Below are 16,574 nucleotides of genomic sequence, written 5' to 3'. Positions count from 1 at the left end.
TTGACTGAGCTTAAGAAGAGCGATCTGACGATACTAGATCATTCTGTCGTAGTTGCTGTGGTCACGAGAGATCTGCGATTTCCTTTCGTCATGTCTCTCATGTAACTGATTTAACATTTTATGGAGCACCGTTTTCAATTTTTCAGGACGACAACAATAATAGCCCAGCGGTACGAGCTTAATATAGCGAGAGCTGGAAAACCATTTGCTGAATTAGTAAGTGTCGGTTAAGAGCAAATATCAGTGATGAAAATTTAAGTAACTGTTTGCGTTTGTCTGTATGTAGAAATTTAGTTCCACTCCACCTGTGATAATTAAATAAAACGTATCGTAGGTAATAGGTACTCTTTCAAAACACGATATCTTTAAAGCACTACTACTACTAATCTTATTCCTAGATTCAATAAAGCAATCTAGGAAACAAAACGCATTGCAGAGAAAGGAGCGAACAGAGGGTATGGTGGGGAGGGGAGATAATCGGTTGGCCAGCTTGCCCCTGTGTGCACGCAGAACACATGGTAACTTCACGCGTGCAAGTGCACCGCACACGTGCAGGATTCCTGCCCGCCCCTGCCATAGAAGGAAAATGCTTTCGCTGAATATCGACTTGTACTTTCGCTCTAGTAGTACAACAGTTACAACAAAAGTATTTGTTTAGTCGAATTGCGGATGAGAGAAGTGCATTAACTGTAGTGAAACTGTATTTCTGGTATAATAATATATTAATTTTTCTTTATTGTGTAATTTGTAATAGCAGAAACAAGGAACCGTGTAAGTCACACAATAAATTGTTGACTGGAAACGATATTGAAATACTGGTGGAGAAATCACGATTAGGTGACAAGGTTTTGGACGTCCATTCCTCATCACGAACGTGAAAGTAGGTGGCTTGCCTCTCTGCACAGTAGGATAGGTGAAAATCTGTGACACACTGGATGACATAGTACTATGCTGGTGCGGGCACAAGTGCATCGATGCAGCTCGCATTGTTGAACATGGTGCTCCACACCAGAGCCCCTACGTGTTCCTATGTTGACTGAACGACATCATCAATTACCATTGCAGTGTGCACGGGATCATCGAAATTTGGCCGCTAACCAATGGTAAGGTGTCGCTCGGTCTAAAGAATCACGTTTCTCGGTGCACCAGGGCGTTGGTCGTATCAGGATACGCTATCATCCACGGGAATGTCTGCTCGAACCATGCACTGTACCACGGACTAAGTGCAGTGGAGACAGACACCAAAGCGGACATTCACTTGTGCTTCCACGGGACCAGCGGTAGAATCGAAGGCACCGTGACCGCTGTGGTTTACGTAAGCATTGTCTCGGCCCACATGCATGCATCCATGCTTGATGTCTTCCCTGATGACGATGGCGTCTTACAGTAAGGTACCTGACTGTGACAAGGCCGCAATCGTGATATAGTGGTTTGTGTAGAATGACAGCGAACGCACTTTGACCTATTGCCCGGCTGGGTCACCTAATTTGACCCAAATGGATCATGTAATAGGTGTTATTGGGCGTCAGCCCCGAGCCCAAATATCATCAGTCCGTAATTTACAGTAATGATGTGACATCTTGAACCATGTGATTCCGGAATAGTCCCAAGGATTAATCGAATCAATGCCAAGCACAACTGTTACTGTAATACGTTCAAAAACTGAACGAACTCACTATTAAGCGGTGGGTTACAATGTTTAGGCTTATTAGTGTGCATTTCAGCTTCAAATCACGAAAATTGTATCCTAATTGTTTTCATGTGATCATCAGGTTATGTGAAAACATTAGATAGTCAACAGGCTCCACAGCCATGATAAACTACGTTAAATACAGCGGAAATTCGTCAATTGTTTTATTATGTAACGTACTCAAATCATTTGATGTTACAAGAACTCTAAACAGATTATAATTAAATTTATTTCAATTGAGACTGGAATACAAAACTAACAACATTTAAAGGGACGATTACTGTGCTTACTTAAGGCATTGTCCATAGTCTGATAAATCCATTTGTATCACTGTGACTGGCATATACGATATTTATATTTGTTACTCATTAAAATTTTGTGTTGAACTGTAATCAAAGGTTAATTAAGAAATTCATTTTATATTAACTTCAGAATTTGGGACTTAAACATCATTCACCTACAAGTTGTCCCTTGTGGGGTGTAAACAAATCGAAAACAATATCATTCACCTACAAGTTGTCCCTTGTGGGGTGTAAACAAATCGAAAACAATCTAAAACAGCGTCTGCAAGAGAAAAATATATACAGACTGCTTAAATAGCAAAGTAAAAATTATACAAAACGTTGTTTAAATATTCGGGTTAGAATATTTCCGTTAAGACGTGAGATATCACACAGAAGTACAGCTAAATGCGTGAATGCAGTAGTAGGCGTTTTAGGAAATACAGGTGAGAAGACTTTAAAATCAGAATGCAAATCAACATAGCTAAAGCTGCAAAGTTTGTTTTGGAAATGAGACAGGTAGTATAAGGCAACAAGGAAACGATAGAAATATCAGACATAGAATTTCTGTAAAACACTAAAGGATCGTGGTTAGGTGATGAATTAACTGGAACGAAGATGGAACGCCGTTATAAGAGGAGGAAAATAATCAAGGAATCAGAGGAAAAGCCAGCAGTAACAAATCATTAAGGACGTCGCGCTCGATTTTAGGAGGTTAACAATCAGTTGTGCTTGTTAACGAACAGTCCTCTGACATACCATCTAAAGGTTAGTAATTATAGCCACGGAGAAATTTCTGGAATGGTCTTAAGGTGAGTGATATGATATTGTTCAGGTAGTGACGACACAGTGCTGATTGAAATATTGGTCGACTGAAACAGTCGTCTCGTAAATAGTGACTATAGTTAAAAGTGTCGTATATCACATTTTTTTGGTATAAAAATGCACTCTTTTTTCGAAAGCAATAACTTTGCTGATTGTGACTGTGGAGTCCATACTATTTCTTTTAAATAAACTCTTTTAAACCATACTTGTCCTTTGATGCTGTACCAAATGTGTACCTTATGAGCCATGACTGATCTATCACTGTGAAACTACAATATAATCAAGCTCTATTTACCCGAGTTCTTCACCCTATAAACAAATAACGTCCCAATTCATAGATTAAATTTGGTTGTTACAACCAATGGAATATGGTGACTGCACAGAAGCTTTAATTTTCAAGGGGGCTATGATCAGATGAAGCAACGCCGCAAATAACTTTAGTAAATTTAGAAGAAGTGAAGTTCTGGAGCGGAAATTTGCAGAGACGGTGTATTAGGCGAATAATCGGGGGTCGTCACCCCGTCGCTCTTGCGTCACGTCTTCGACGTTTCGTTGATCCGCTTGATGGATTTCCTGTCATTTCGGTTGCAAGTCTGATAGACGGCGAGGTTAGGAGGGCGAATATGATGGGGAAAGCTCCGTCCGATCAGGCCCTGGGAGAGCCGAAGCTAAAAGCTCCGGTGGTTTCGGCGAGAAGCGAGGAGCTGGGGCCTGACACAACAAGCGTCCACCACCTCGGGGGCTTTGCTGGCAGCCCTGAGCCGGTGGGTGGGTTGTAGGGGTAGGGGGTGTTGGGGGTGTCGGGGGGGGGAGGGGGGGAACCGAGAGGCGACTGCCACTGCTGCGAAACTCAATTTCGGAAACATGGTCCTCCTGGGACGGCTTCCGACCTGGGCTTTGTCCGCCCTGTAACGAAATTCGTGCCAGCGGGTAGCAGGCATTGTAACAACCCCCGTCGGCAGTACCCCACCCCTTGCGAGCTGCGGGTACTGCCCGCTGCTGCCACCGACGCCGCAGCTGCGATGGTCACTAGTCGGGAACAGTCAAGGTCACTCACTGAATTAAAGGAGCCATGCCACTATGAGGCACCTACATATATTACAATTGCAGCTATTCCTGTACCATGGGCGGCTTACAGAGCAGCAAGAAGCCACAATTATGTTGTACTACCTTCACTGTAAATAAGAGAAAGAAAATAATTAACCGTTTCGAATTTAAAATATCGTATTCATGCGACTTAAGCGGGGACGTTCAAGAAAAACTCTCAGTTTAAAAATGCACCCAGTTCACGTTTTTGAAGATATGGCGACGAAAATTTGTACCAGGCTACATATAAAATCAACACATTTACTCTTCAGTTCCTTAGGTTGCATTTATTTATTTTTATCGTGGAATTCAAAATTTTATTTTAAGAAAATATTGTAGGTACGTATTCCTCAGAAACTATTCAAGACAGTTATACAAAATTTTCTCTCTTTAACATCTTTACTTATATTAAGCTTCTCTCCCGTGATTTTTTATATTTATCGGTAGAAGAATTTTAATAATTTGTTCATCATTACTCACTAAGCATAATGTAAACGTCATGCAAAATCAGCAAGCACTTCTTCTATATCTCAGGTTGCACTCAGACTTTCAAAAATCTTCTCTTGCGAGAACATTTATTTTGTTAATAGGATGAAGTGCACAAAATTTCAGAGCAATAGCTGTGATAGAGTCTGAAAAAGAGGTACATAAACTTAAAAAAAAAAAAAACATAATTTTCAGGAAATGCAATTAGGTATTCAACCTAACGTTTCTTCTTATGTCACCAGATTTTAACTCCGAGACCTCTTTCACTTCAAAGATTCTCTCCTGGTTTCTTGTTACCTGCTTTGTTCGCTTTACCAGATCTTCAACTGACTTAACAGCTGCAGAGAGGCGCTGTAAATCAATTTTTCTCAAGAGGTCTTAACGCCCATTCTCTCCAGTACCTTCATCTTCCCTACATTTGAATGATTAAATTGAATAATTGTATATAAGTTGCAATTCTGGAAACTGTAGCAGATGAATATTTGGCAAAACGTCATAGATCTAAAAAACTAAAGATTATATGTCACAGTCTTCTAGAAGCATCCTGTGCAAGTTTCTTTGAAAGATATCTATGTAATCGACGTTCATCAAGCTAGTTGCCTCAAAAAGCGGCCGTCGCTTTGAAGTCGTGTCACATATTTAGTTATTATTCAAGCATTTCGGATGCGATTTCATCACTGAAGCTTTGGGAACATATTGTCCATGAGTTCTACCGATAAATAAAAAATAATCTAAAAATTGACGTTTTCAGACAATTTCAAGAATTTCCCTCCTCCCCTTAAACGGTTTTACGTTAAAAACACATGGTACGTCATCCACAAATTTATAAATTGAAATCTCCAACTATGTATCTTTGCCTGTATGCGAAGGTTAATCCCAAGAACTAAGGTAGAGATTTTGGTACAGTTTTCAGTAACACACAGAGTGATCCACGAGGAAGGTCTGTGTAAATAATTTTAAATCATAATAATGAGGAGTATGTAATATACAGAGCAATCGGCTGCCCCTACCGATGTAGTTTTATGCAACACTCAGTGTTACATCGAAACCTCCGAGCACGATAATTTCATACTGTTTCGCTAGCTACGCGAAAGCTATTAGTCCTACAGAAAAAAATGAATGGGACCTTTTGGTACCGAATGTAATGTGAGATTTTTCGCTTGGATACGTTTTCGCTAGAGGCCGCAGTTTTCGAGGTATTCAATAAAATCGTAAAAAAATTACCTTCAAATACACTCTCACCGGTCATTTATGAGCTTTGTTCGCTGGCCATGTTATGCCACCCGCTTAGTCGAGCACTTAAAAATAGTACAAATGATATTTTTATAAAGTTTTGCTAACAGTTTTATGAATATTAACAGTATAAAATAAATAATCACATCGCTGTATTAGTCAGGCTTTGTGACAATGAAGTCCGCCTCCTTAGCTGGGGTGTCGGAGCGTATGGATACGGTTCAGCATGCCCGAGATCGATTATCCGCCGTGTCGGAGATTTTCCCCCATGCGGGGACTGAGTGTTATGTTGTCCTCATCATCATTTCATCATCATCGACAGGTAGGTCGCCCAATGTTGTGTCAACTGAAAAGACTTGCAATTCGGCAGCTGAACTTCCCTAGGTGGGGACTCCTGCTATACGATGCCTACTCATGCTATACGATCAAATCATTTCACTTATGTGGCCATACGAAGTCGAGGGTATAATTTTGTTACTGAAAGCCCAGACCACCATGCAACGGAGAAGACATTATACAACAACCAGGGCTAATTCACATGGAAAACCAAAAGAATGAGTCCATCTTCAACGGAGGTACTAACTATAAATGAGGGTAGCGGGTTTATGTAGAATGACAAAAACTTTCGAGATGTAATTCTATTTTTTATCAGAAAACAGGAAGAAAGGCTCTAAAGAGTAAACAGTACTTTCTTATTGACCATTCAAATGCTATAGCAAGCGATTTCGTGAAATACACACTATTCATGCAGTCTTTGGAATTTCAAATCATGAAACAAAAGTTTATCCGATGGCCTTTCTATTCTTGCCAAATAACAGCGATGAGAAACAAATCCATCTCTGCTGCAATGGTGTCGGTAATGTACCGGGATAGGATTTTAAAAATGTCACCGTTGATTTCGAATCAGCGTGTAACCTGCCCCTTTCTAATCGGCCTACTGGATTGCGGTGTAACTGATAGTGATCGCATATGCCTAACGAAATTTTGTAGTAAGTTAGGATATCGTTACCGAAGGGAAATAGCAGCGGTTAGTTGGAGGAAAGTGTACAACAGACTCTTCTCAAGGAAGAATCTATTGTAAACTTAAGCTAAATACTGTTGATAATTTAGAAATGTGTGGAATATAGTGCAATCGCTCACGAACCGCACAGGGGGAAAATGGTACCACGAAATATTTACTACAGAAATCATTGATAAAGCAAATAAAACACTGATTAGCTAATAAAGAAAGGGATAATGAAACTGTTGCCAGCCGGCTCGGGCAATGAATCTCCAGAATCTTAAGAAAGGTAATGGCAAAAAAATTCAGGCATCACCGGCAAGGCAACAGAAGGTTGTCTAGCTTTTCCACAGCACAACTGTTCACGAGAACGTAAATGATCCGGAGGCTATGAGTTTGCAGTTACTTATTCTGAAATATTGAATTTTTAAAGTAATGTTAGATGGAGTTACTGGTTAAGTAACTCTGTAGTGTAAAAATGATTTTCAGTTACCTCAGTGTAAGGTAAGGGTAAATTAGGAAAAACGGCCACCATTTTACTTTTGATTATTGACAGACTGAATTGAATTTACTTTAAGCTAACAAGCAGCGGATATTACACCTACTTTTAAAATAACAGTAAAATGCATACCACGCTAAATGCAGAGTGTATGAAATTGCGCACTCTTAACTGGTGATGTACTTTTAGTTATTAGTTTTTCCGGCTAAATTTTATATTAAATATATTAAATGAAGCTAATAATAATATTTGCAAATTAGTTTATCCCTGTTATGGGATACAAGAATGAACAGTTACTGAGGCAGAAAATTTAGAATGAAACTGGTCATTAGCTAACGCACAAAAGTGGCAGTGAATAGTTAATCAATTTTCATATTCTTACGATACTTGGTGATTGCATGGAAATGAAAAGGGACACTGCCTGGTAACAATGTCTGAGGACAATGACAACACAGGTCCTACAAGTCTTAACTATGGCAAATTATTAATCATACTTTGAAAAAGAAACATAAATGGGTAAAGCCTCTACATTCGTATATATTTCAGATAACAGTCTTACGATGTGATAGCGGTGCGGACGACGAAGAATGTAGCCGACGACAATGATAATCTGTCGATGTTGCTGCCGCTGCAGTTTGAGAATCCCGAGTCGTCTCGAGAGCCACGGATAATTACGAGACAGGCAACAGTTACAACTGCTGCTTCCTCCACCTGTCCACTCCTACCGTGCTCTCAATAGTTGCAGGTTAACGAATCAGGCGCGTCTACACTGGTGCGATCATAGCAGCACATCGCGTTGTAGGGTGCAACCCACATACACTTCCGCACTCTTCCGTGACCCGCCGTACTTTGCTTTCTCTCTGCTCGCAACGCGACAGAGTGTCTCCACACTCAAAGATATACAACGGCACAGCTACTGCCATTTCGTCATTGCTATCCATACGTACATACTGGAAGAATTGACCGGTTGGTAGAGCATATTCTGAGGCATCCATGGATCACCAATTTAGCATTGGAGGGCAGCGTGGAGGGTAATAATCGTAGAGGGACACCAAGAGATGAATACACTAAAAAGATTCAGAAGGATGTATGTTGCAGTAGGCACTGGGAGATGCAGAAGCTTGCACAGGATAGAGTAGAATGGAGAGCTGCATCAAACCAGTCTCTGGACTGAAGACCACAACAACATCCATACATTTAATAAAGTTCCCTTCTGTCACCCACAATTTACAGTATTTTCATTATCATTACAATCTATTAAAACAGTCAGAAATAAACACACTATTACATCGGTAAGTTATTAAATACATTTTCTGTAATACAGCTTACAGCTTACAGCTTTTGAATCTGAAGTACAGTACACGTTATCCACATGTACGTATTAAACGCCGAAAATTTTTGGATGGTATAGAAAATATTTTATCTGCATTTTCCGTGTTATAATCTCAAACTTCAGTGCTAGAAGTCATGCTGACAGCCTTTGAAGTGCATTTCTGTCATCTCCATATGAAGATATCTCCATAAAGCGAAGCGCAAATTTTACGACTTACCTAATATTGCAGAGAAAATGAAGCAGTAAGGCTGCAGATTCCCAAGTGGGCTACTCTGGCATTCCTCCGAGCTGAAGGTGTTTGACATGACTGGCTCGAGATACGGCGGCATTCTGTAAAGTGACGCCACCGAATTCTTTATGTGAAAGCTCTTAAAGATTTCTAAATAGAACAAAAGTTATTGAGTTTCTATATCTTTATTCCTCGTATCTACACGTACCTTTCTCAAAGTAGTCACCCTGTAGACGTACACATTTCTCCCATCGAGAGACGAGTTTGTTAAGACTGTCACCGTAGGCCGGCATCTGTGGCCGAGCTGTTCTAGGTGCTTCAGTCCGGAACAGCGCTGCTGCTACGGTCGCGGGTTCGAATCCGGCCTCGGGCATGGATGTGTGTGATGTCCTTACGTTAGTTAGGTTTAAGTAGTTCTACATTCTAGGGGACTGATGACCTCAGAAGTTAAGTCCCATAGTGCTTAGAGCCATGTGAACATTTGTCACTGTAGAATGTCTGTTGATTACGTCTGCTTGTACCACATCATGATTACCAAAGTTAAACCCTCGAAGGCGTTACTTATGTTTTAGAAAGTGAGGAAAGTCTGATGTGGCCGAGTCGGGACTGTACACAGGATTATCTGTGACAGGGAACATGGGATGTGGGATTGTTGCAGACGTCACAGCAGTTGTGTGTGGTCTGGCATTGTTACGATAAGGTAGACGGTGTTCGATATGTGAAGGAACCCTCTGAATTCGACACTCGATTGCAGCACGCTGCTTCTTACGCAACAACATAGTTACGAAGTACACCGCCATGTTATGTTGTACAATTCGGTGCCATCTAGCGGCAAGCGTGAAGAGTAAAGATGTATAATTTTAGTAAAGTTTGTTTTATTTAAAAATCTTTCAGAGTTCCTTAATAAAACATTCGGAGGAATAACTTTCCAGCAGACCCTCTTTTCTCCTATTCTCAGTTTCATGCCTAATTTATTTAATTGGCTTTTGGAGTAATGGTAATCGTGGGAGCCACGTGCTGATCTGCTGCAGAGGGGCCGGTATCAGGCAGGGAAAGTAGTAAAGTGAACAGGCGCAGCAACTACAGAGCGCAGCGAAACTTAACCACAATCTAGGTATTTATATGTATCTACAGTGTATATTACAAACTAGTCTCCGATTTCTTTCTTTCTTTATGTGAAAGGTAATCTGAGATACTCGTTCGTGGTTTTCAATACGGTTTTCAGTAATAGACAGACTGATTCTCTCCGAAGCTTTGTGTATACAGTTTATCGTCGCTACGCTAAAGAAGTCGTCCGGCTGTAAATACTTTGTGTTAACCGCCTTAAGCTGGAGCTGGTCTCTTGTACGTAGTTAGAAATGTGGTACAACGATGGTGGAAATCAGGACAGGGTTATAAAACTGGTAGCAGAGCGATCACCTCTGTCGAGATTGCACCATTATTATATACTACGCGAACTAGTGGTATATATATATATATATATATATATATATATATATATATATATATATATATATATATATATATATACCAGCAGTTCGTGTAGTAGATTTTAAAATAATTCTTATATTGTACAGCAGTAACCAGTGACAACTAGATTTTGGTCCACTTTTCATAATTATATGGGCAAAATTGTTCATAGTCTTTAATTAACAATATACATCTTTCAATGGCTTACATGTTTGTACGTTTCACGTCCTAAAGATACGATACGTCATATGATTAGCGTGTTATTCAAACCACTTACATGCTTGTACGTTCAACCTGTTGCTGATGTAAGTTCTTTCATAGATCTGACATCGTCTCTTCTCAGCTGGCGAATTTTACACAACCCTTGTGGCCAATAACTCCAAACTTTCCGTTTCAATACATATCCACACATGTTACTTGTACTTTCAGCAAGATAATGCTCCTCTCCATGGTTCCGGTTTACGGAATATCCTACAGAAAAGAGGGTACTTTGTGATGTTCTTCTCATATTACCCCAGTACTGTTGCTCATTTCAACGGTAATCGTGGATACCACTTGTGCTTGCATTGCAGCGAATGTCCGTCCACTCTCTGAATTGCGAGCAGTGATTAAATGGTCATTCTGTACAATGTGCAATGCACATGGGTAGGATGTTGCACGGTCATTAGTTGTTCCCTAATTCATTCCATTCACGTGTAAATATAGGGGGAATTACAGCATAAATACCTCCCTATACGACGTAATCAGTTATCTTGTAAAGCCTATACGAGAAATACGAAACCAGTAATATACTTTTTTTGCTCTCTACCTCCCAAACAAGTCATATGATGTTGCCCAATGGACTACCACAAAGGAATCATCACCCTCGAACCATCGATTGCTATTTATGCTTTGACCGTCGTTACTAGACTTTCTTATACACTCCTGGAAATTGAAATAAGAACACCGTGAATTCATTGCCCCAGGAAGGGGAAACTTTATTGACACATTCCTGGGGTCAGATACATCACATGATCACACTGACAGAACCACAGGCACATAGACACAGGCAACAGAGCATGCACAATGTCGGCACTAGTACAGTGTATATCCACCTTTCGCAGCAATGCAGGCTGCTATTCTCCCATGGAGACGATCGTAGAGATGCTGGATGTAGTCCTGTGGAACGGCTTGCCATGCCATTTCCACCTGGCGCCTCAGTTGGACCAGCTTTCGTGCTGGACGTGCAGACCGCGTGAGACGACGCTTCATCCAGTCCCAAACATGCTCAATGGGGGACAGATCCGGAGATCTTGCTGGCGAGGGTAGTTGACTTACACCTTGTAGAGCACGTTGGGTGGCACGGGATACATGCGGACGTGCATTGTCCTGTTGGAACAGGAAGTTCCCTTGCCGGTCTAGGAATGGTAGAACGATGGGTTCGATGACGGTTTGGATGTACCGTGCACTATTCAGTGTCCCCTCGACGATCACCAGTGGTGTACGGCCAGTGTAGGAGATCGCTCCCCACACCATGATGCCGGGTGTTGGCCCTGTGTGCCTCGGTCGTATGCAGTCCTGATTGTGGCGCTCACCTGCACGGCGCCAAACACGCATACGACCATCATTGGCACCAAGGCAGAAGCGACTCTCATCGCTGAAGACGACACGTCTCCATTCGTCCCTCCATTCACGCCGGTCGCGACACCACTGGAGGCGGGCTGCACGATGTTGGGGCGTGAGCGGAAGACGGCCTAACGGTGTTCGGGACCGTAGCCCAGCTTCATGGAGACGGTTGCGAATGGTCCTCGCCGATACCCCAGGAGCAACAGTGTCCCTAATTTGCTGGGAAGTGGCAGTGCGGTCCCCTGCGGCATTGCGTAGGATCCTACGGTCTTGGCGTGCATCCGTGCGTCGCTGCGGTCCGGTCCCAGGTCGACGGGCACGTGCACCTTCCGCCGACCACTGGCGACAGCATCGATGTACTGTGGAGACCTCACGCCCCACGTGTTGAGCAATTCGGCGGTACGTCCACCCGGCCTCCCGCATGCCCACTATACGCCCTCGCTCAAAGTCCGTCAACTGCATATACGGTTCACGTCCACGCTGTCGCGGCATGCTACCAGTGTTAAAGACTGCGATGGAGCTCCGTATGCCACGGCAAACTGGCTGACACTGACGGCGGCGGTGCACAAATGCTGCGCAGCTAGCGCCATTCGACGGCCAACACCGCGGTTCCTGGTGTGTCCGCTGTGCCGTGCGTGTGATCATTGCTTGTACAGCCCTCTCGCAGTGCCCGGAGCAAGTATGGTGGGTCTGACACACCGGTGTCAATGTGTTCTTTTTTCCATTTCCAGGAGTGTAGAATACATTGGTATTACACACTCAGAAAAGTATCCGTTTCGATCTCCTCGACGTATTTCGACACGGAAATTTGATAAGGGCCCCGAATAACGTGAACCTTCTCTAGTCCAACAGGTGATCATTTACATGAATGTTCGGGAAAAACAAAACCACTTAAACGGCCGTAAACACAACGTTAATATTCACAGAACATGACAAAAGTATATTCTGCCAAGATAATTAACATTTGAACCATGTTGGTCCGCGGTTCAAGACCAACATCGTCGTCGCTGGGCAACATCACCTACCGGTTAAATGTGCCTGTGGGTCTCGTTGTCGCTATAAATCGAAGTAATGAGTGAGTGAGACTTGAGCAGATGCAGGATGCCTCGCAGAGGTATGCGCAAAACGTACAGTCAAATCAGTGGGCTTGAAGATGGGAGCATTATTGGCATGAGAGTATGTGATGCATCCATCCGGGAAATTGCTAATCGTGTGGGACGCAGTGTTTCGGCAGTGCAACTGGTGTATGCAGAAAGCTTGACGGAAGGCCGTATAACGTAACGAGATAGGTCAGGTCGCACCACCTTGATTACCAACCGAGAAGATCGACACCACTTACGAACGGAATTGTAGGAAAGAGCTGCGTCTTCCTTGACTCTAGTGGGACAGTGGAAGACAATGTACTCTTTCAGGGGTGACAGTCCGTCATCGTGTATTACGGCACGAGCTACGAGCGTGTCGTCACACTTCTCCGCCTGCCATTGACGAATGTGCAGAAACATCATAGACAGAAATGGTGTATGGAACGATGTTACTGGGGACAGAAATGGCGTCAGATAATGCCTTTCGGTTAATCGAGGTTCTTTTTTTTGAAAATGATGGCCAGATACTCACCCAAGACATACAGCGCCATATCAAGACCTTATGGTGTGAGATGGTATTGAGTTCAACCACAAATCAAAGATGCTGCATGTGCAGGGCACTGTTACCAATAAGACCTACATGAACGACGTTCTGAGACTCGTAGCCATGCCCTATCTGGGCAACACCCCAGATGCCATATTTTAGCAAGACAATGCATGAGCACTTGTTGTTGCATTAACACGTGTCATATTGGTGTCACAGGAGGTTAGTCTTTTGCCTTGGCTCGCCAGATCATTACACTTTCGCCAGTCTAAAGTGTATGGGATTTGACGAAACGACCGGTGCAGCGCTATGCCACAGTGGCACTCACTAAGATAAACTCTGGAACCAGATGAATGCAGCATGGAAGACTATACCACAGGATACCATTCGCGTCGATGCAATCGCTTGTGGAACAAGTTATCAGGGCCCCTGGCGGACATTGTGCCTACCAGGCAACAGCACACATGCTCAATCGAAGTGACTGAAATCCTAATCATTTCAGTAGGACACTCTAATGTACATGTCCTGCAAATATGAACGTCCTAGCTATAGTCGTTCAAGGTGTACTGTTTTGTATGCTGTAGCAGAGACTCTAGAATAGCTTGACACAAGTCGGTAGCCACACTGCCTTACATTATATTGCAGTCCCAACTATATCATATCATGTTACAACAGACAGTATTCGCGCACTTGCAATGAATTTCATCTGGAACAAACAGATTACAACCAGCTACACTGTCCGGTGACATTCCACACAAGCCTGCCGGTTTGGCCGAGCGCTTCCAGGCGCCTCAGTCGGTAACCGCGCGACCACTACGGTCACAGGTTCGAATCCTGCCTCGGGCATGGATGTGTGTGATGTCCTCAGGTTAGTTAGGTTTAAGCAGTTCTAAGTTCTAGGGGACTGATGAGCTCGGATGGCCCATAGGGCTCAAAGCCATTCCACACAAAAGCTCTTGGGTGCAACGGGCGGTTCACCATTATTACAGACGTGAGCTTATGATAACAAGTACCAAAAAAAGATCGACACTTAACTCTGCTCAGGTACTAAGGAACCATGACTTAGAGAATTCCAAACAGGGATGCTATTGCCTCCAGTGCGTGTAGGTGATATACAAGTGTCGTAATGCTTAAGACTCCAGAGCTTACCCGGTGCTTGCTGACTACGTTGCACTCAGCTTCAGATGTCCTTCCAACAACTGGTCGATGTCAACACTTAATCCTGGCGGAAAACATCGGCTGCGACCGACTTAACGACTCGCGGCTTCACAAGCTCCACACCTGGGCAGCAGTAGTGCCGCCAAAACTATCCTGCCAGCCACGTGGTCTCCCGCTAACTCCCGGTATCACGGCCCGCCAAGACCAATGACAGACTCCGGCTGTCCCCGTCGGATGTTCGAGTCCTCCCTCGGCCATGTGTGTGTGTATGTGTGTGTGTGTGTGTGTGTGTGTCGTCCTTAGCTTAAGTTAGTTTAAGTTAGATAGAGTAGTGTGTAAGCTTAAGGACCCATGACCTAAGCAGTTTAGTCCCATGAGAACTTACCACAAATTTCCCTTTTTTCTTTTTTTCCGAACGCTTTCCTCGATTAAAGAGCTCAGCCATGGTGTATTACCAGGATCGACGTCAGCTGTACAAGTAGTTAATGGCGCCAGTGGAGTGGCAAGCCCACCAAAATTGAAGCCTCTCCAGCTCAGCTATAATAAAATATGAGATACATTCAGTGCAATATGGACAGTTAAAAATGGTACTCCCTTATCCCTCGAGACACTTCACTTTCAAAAACTCATACTTTTCCGTCCGCTGTAACCGAGCGGTTCTAGGCGCTTCAGTCCGGAACCGCCCTGCTGCTACGGTCGCAGGTTCGAATCCTGCCTCTGGCATGGATGTGTGTGATGTCTTTAGGTTAGTTAGGTTTAATTGGTTATAAATCAATGGGACTGACGACCTCAGAAGTTACGTCCCATAGTGCCTGGAGTCATTTGAACCATTTGAAACTCATACTTGATTTTGTTTTTGAGAAACTGTCGAAAACGTGACATCTGACGTCACAAAATCTTCACCTTCCATGAACATATGCCCACTAGTTCCTAGTTTAAAATCAAGTCTCACTGTTGCCCCATTCTCTTCATTTATTTTCTCTGAGACCTACAGACATTTTTGAGATCTCAGCTTCCGACCTGGTTTATTATGGCCTGCCAAAACTGCCTCTCCTATACTACTCTCTACGAATGAAAGTAGCCCGTACACTGTATGTTTTAGTATTATTTGTTGCTTATGTTTCTATTTCTGCCTTCTCCTGTCCCCACTTCTGCTCCCTGAAGTACCTTGGAGGCTATTACTTAAAATCTTATCAAGTATCGTATCATGTTGCCCTTGTAAAACTTTTCCACATGTTCCGCTCTTCAACGTTTCTAAGGAGGATCAACTCTTTCCGTGTCTAACCAGTCGAATGACCTTCTAGAGCACTACACAAAGCACTTCAATTTTCTTCCATGCTGATTTTCCCAAAGCCCGTGATTACTACGAAAAAGTATTTTTTTTCCAAGCGTTCATTCTCAGAAATTTTTCTTGAAATCAAAAGCTATGTTAGATATTGGTGGAATTGGTTTGGAGGGAAACTTTGTCTTTGTCGCCATTAGATTGCTTCGTCTGTAACATACAGTTTTCTTCCAAGGCGTCAGAACTCCTTCTGTTCATCTACTTCGCAGCTCCCAACCTTGAAGTTAAAGTTTATCACCGCTCTCTTTTTTGCAGCTTCTTGTTTCTTCTTAGATTTTATTATACCAATGTGGGCTTTTACGTTAGTGTGAGCACTGTCACGCAGCAGCTGTTACTGTGCCCGCGCCTGTGGAGGTAATGGAGAGGTGTCGGGCGCTGTGGCTGAGCGCTTGTGTAGGCGGCGCCACAGGCGGCGGGTCGTCCCAGCGGAGGAATTGTCTGCGCCCTAATTCATGCCACCTTCAATTACGCGGTCCGTTATTCTGGCCGGGCCTGCGGCCGCCTGGCCATTAGGCACGCTAATGGCAGGCGCAGCCTACGCCAGGTTACCCCGTGGGCGCCGTGAGGTGCGGTCTGCAGACCGCCACGGCGCGCTCCCCGCGGGGCTACTTGTCAGCTGCAACACTACCTGCCGGAGCACGCGGCGCCAGTCTTGCCGTCGCCTCGCGATAAGATAGCGCGGGGAGGCTACAACGCTGCGAATAAGCTCAG

Source organism: Schistocerca cancellata, chromosome 7 (genome assembly GCF_023864275.1).
Source record: "Schistocerca cancellata isolate TAMUIC-IGC-003103 chromosome 7, iqSchCanc2.1, whole genome shotgun sequence".
Lineage (NCBI taxonomy): Eukaryota > Metazoa > Arthropoda > Insecta > Orthoptera > Acrididae > Schistocerca > Schistocerca cancellata.
The sequence above is the reverse complement of the archived record's forward strand: the minus strand, read 5'-3'. Positions refer to the sequence as shown.